This window comes from Choloepus didactylus, chromosome X, assembly GCF_015220235.1.
Source record: "Choloepus didactylus isolate mChoDid1 chromosome X, mChoDid1.pri, whole genome shotgun sequence".
Classification (NCBI taxonomy): Eukaryota; Metazoa; Chordata; class Mammalia; order Pilosa; family Megalonychidae; genus Choloepus; species Choloepus didactylus.
In genome coordinates this window covers 67197299-67201807 of record NC_051334.1, presented here as the reverse complement: position 1 = coordinate 67201807, position 4509 = coordinate 67197299, and positions in this window count along the sequence as shown.

Below are 4509 nucleotides of genomic sequence, written 5' to 3'. Positions count from 1 at the left end.
TACTTGAATAAGGATAATATTCCTCAAGGACAAAAATATTTATCCTATTACTCCAAAGTCCAGTTATGAACTTGTTAATTGAATACCAAATATTTATTGAAGGCAAGATGTATCCAGTTCTGTAGGTTTCTCCTCTGGAAAACTTTGTTAGGGAGACACAAAACTACTCTGAAAATAATTAAGGAATAAACATCTAATGCCATCTCTGGTTGTTATAATAGCAAAGGTATAGAGATTAGAACAGACTAAAATACTTTGCATGGATTCTTAGAGGATGTGTGATTTGAGCTTGGCTTGGAAGGATGGGTGTCAAATTGGTTAGGTAGAGGAGGGACAACAGGACATCCCAGACTGGTTGGCAAGGGTTTGGAGGCATGGAGAGTGGCATAAGCGAAGGCATGGTGTAAGGGATAAGCATGACGGTTGCAGGGGAAAGTTAGGATCGTCACCTAACTATAGGAGAGGGAACCTGCGGTGGAAAGTGGGAAAAAGGGTTGGATAGTTTGGACGAGGAAGGATGAGTTTGGATATGGAGGGCTTCAAAATCCCCGCAAAGAAGTGTGGGGTACACTCAACGAGACTGTCCTATCTCTCTTCTTTTCTTTTCTGACAAGTGTCTTCAAAGAGTAGACTATACAGTATCTCCACTTTTTCACTGCCCATTATGGCCCAACCCTTTGCAATATGGCTTCTGCCCTGAACATTTCATTAAAATATCTTTCCTTGAAGTCAGCAATGACTTCATATTGCAAAATCCAATGGACACATTTCAGCTCATATTCTACAGGGTCTTCCTGTTGCATTTTATAATGTTGCCCACTCACTCCTTGAAACTTTTCCTCTTTAACTCTCTCATCCTTCCATCTACATCTTATTGTTATCTGCCCATCACTAAACTGTTGATGCTTCCCAGGGTACCTCCTTGGTCCACTGCTTCTCTTTCTCTGTCTTTCTGTGTGTGTGTCTCTCTCTCTTTATGTTCCTCTTGGACAACCTCATTTTAAGTATCACCTCTAGGCCGAGCACCATACCTTCAGCCTTGGCCACTCCACTGAGCTTCAGCCTCATATAATCTTATGTCTCCTGGACAGATCTACTTGGCATTCTTACAAATACTCCAACTGATTTATGCCCCAAACCAAATTCATTCTTTTCCCCCAACAACCTCTGCTCTTCCTCCTGGGTGTCTAAACCAAGTTAAAGTCACCACTATCCACCCAGTCATCAAGTCAGAAATCCTGCGTGTCGTCAAAGACTACTACTCCTTTGCCCTCATCCCCCACATATAAGCAATTTCCAGTTCCTTTTATCTCCTCAGTAGTTCTTGGATCCATTCGCCCCCTTTCCACGCCTCTGCCACTATCCAAATTCTGGCCCCCATTATGCCTTATCTGAATTATATCGTCTCTCTCTTACCTCTCTGCCACTAGTCTTGCCTCTCTCATATCCACCCACCACCCTGTTCCCAGTGATCTACCCAGAGTACATGTCTGAGCATGCCATTCCTGTATTTAAAACTCTTCACATATAAAATAAAATTCAAGCTCTTGAGCGATTCTTCCTCTGTATTCCCTTAGCAGCTCTTGGCCCACCTCTACTTTTGCTTACCAAAATACCAGTGAAACCATCAAGTTTTGGCTTGTCTCTCCCACCATGTTCCTTAGAGGTAGGGACCATATCTTATTCATTTTTGAAGTCCCAAAGGCTAGATTATTTGTAGTTTTTTAATATTATAAACAGTGCTGCAACAAATATCTTCATATAGACGTCATTTTGAACATGTGCAAATATTTCTTTAGGACAGATTACTAAATAAGAATTGTTCAGTCTTTTTAACTTATCATTGATACTGCTGAATTGACCTTCAAAAACACTCTGTTTTATATTCCAACACCAATGTATGAGAGTTCTTGGGTCCCCACATCTTCACCAGCACTGTGTATTTTCAATATTTTCAAACTTACTGATCTTTGACCCTCTGTCAGATGAAGAAGAAAAGATATCTCACAGTTTTAATTTGTGTTTATTTAATTACAAATTAAGCTGAATGTCTTTTCATATCATTGCAAGCCATTGGTATCCCTTTTTCTGTGAACTGTACGTTGTTCCCTTTACTTATTTTTCTATTGATTTGTAAGAATTCTTTATACATCGAGGGTATTATCCCTGTGTCATCTATGTTATAACTACTTCCCCCAAATTTGTATGTCATTTCACTTCACTTAAAGTATTTATGCTATGGTGAAAATGTTAATTCTATGTAGTGTAAAGTAACAATTTCCTCCTTACAGTTTCTGGGTTTTGAGTTTTGTTTAGAAAGACCTTCCCATTTCAAGATTATTGTTTTAATCCACAGTCACATTGATCAATGAACATGTGATGAGAGGTAGGAGCTGTGTAAAGGAAGTATTCTGAAGGGGAAGTATTCCTACCAGATGATATAAGACCAAATTAGTTAAAAGTCAGCATTACTATTGGCCCTAAGTTGATAAATATTGAAGGTTGGAGTGGATATTTGCAGAATCATTATAAAAATTCCTTGTACTTTTTATACATTTGACATTTCCCATAATAAAGGTTTTCTTTCCAAACTTTGTATGGGTGCATGAATAGAGTAACAGATTAGTAGAATAGAATAAAGCCCAGAAATAGTCAAAAATACATTTGGGGATTCAATAAACGATGTTTTGCATTTCAAATCAGTGGAAAAAAATATGTTTTTCCCCCTCAGAAAAGGTGTTAGGGCATCTGGCTAGCCATTTGAAAACTAAAACTAGATGAAGCTTATATCTATCCTGTTCCTTATACAAAATAAATTTCAGGTGAGATAATTATTTAAAATAAGAATGAAATCAAGGCTGTATCCACCTCCTTTCTCTCCACACACGTTGCACCAAGTTCTATTTTTTTAACTTGTATTTGGAAGTCATTGTCCAGTGTTCAAATGAACAATACTAAATAATCCTAAAAAGACACAACTCATTTAACTACTTGGAATATTTTACTGTTAAATTGTCCTAATGAGCCTGTCAATTTATGGTTTTATTCAAAATCAAATCAGATAGAAAAGCCATGAAATCCTTCTAAGAACAAAAACATCGATTGGGAATCCTCACATTCTACATCTTTTAAGTTTCAAATGATTCACTTATGTTTTATGGAGAGACCATAGTGTCTTTATTGGTGCTTCTCTTCATTATTACATTTTCAAGAATCTTGCCTGGTAAGAGGACTGAAACATAGAAACTGCCTGTAACTTAGCCTACGGAGGAGAATATTTGACCAAATAGTGAGGGAGTGATGACATAATTGCTGTCATCAAACATATAAGCGATTTTTACATTGAAGAGAAATGAGACTTGTTCTGTGTTGTCCAAGAGAGCAGAACTAGGACCAATAGATAAAAGCTACAGGGAAGAAAATTTTAGATTTAACTGTGGTAATAATTTTGGCAATTAAAGCTGTGCAAAAATGGAGCAGCCTGCATCATGAGATTGTGAACAAGAGCTCAAGCAGATGCTTGATGACCTACATGATAAGTTCTTCCTTGCGCCTCGAAGAAAATGTATGCCTCCAAGCAAAGTTATGCCTTCCATTTTAATCAGACAGTGAGAATTACATAATTTAGGATGCCCTCTCCTTCTGCCTTTTTGTTTTGCTGGGATGCCAGAAATTTCAGAGCAAAATTTTTTTGTTCAATTGGAGTGTCTGATTTTTTCAAGTGCCCAACATATCTATCTCTTGTGCCCCACACTTGGTTTCTGATCTCTCTTTTCTTCTCCCCCATTTTAATCATCCTGTTTTATACGTGCTGTAATTCATCCAAAACCTTCTTGGAATTGGAGTAAAAATAATACATAAATATGTTGGAGATACGTTTTCTCACTAAGATATTCTAACAAGTAAGCAATTAAACATTTGTCAGAAAACAGATGCTGTACGACATAGGTAGATTCTCCTTTTACTAACTTCTCTCTTTGAAATTCAAGGAGGCACCATTTGCACATGAGAAGGGAACTATGTCACCTTCTAAGGAGTTTAGTATTCTTAAATAGATTAACATATATTTTCTATAAGTCTAAGCTCTGAATATAACTTGACATGGTAGTTTGTGCTTAGACATGGTGATCCTAAGTTGTGGGCAAGTTCTGACCAAGCAATGTACTTGTAAACAAAATTATGCAGTAGGAAGTCAACCACAGGGTAAGGAAAAATTTATGGAAGTTAACTATATATGTAATTATCTGTGACACGTGGGCGCTCCTTCAAATAACTGTCTCTATAAAGAGTATTCCTATCAGATGAGTTCAAGTCCAAGCTCTGAAAGTCAAATAGCTGTGTGAGTTTTGGAAGTCATTTTTCCTTCTCTGAGCCTTCATTTCCAAATGTATGCAAAGGAGATGATAATATTTACATACAAGTGTGGGTTATATTGAATCAACAATTAATCATTAAGACACTCCATAAACGCTGAAATGCTATACCAGAGTTTCTTAACTGAGTGTCCAG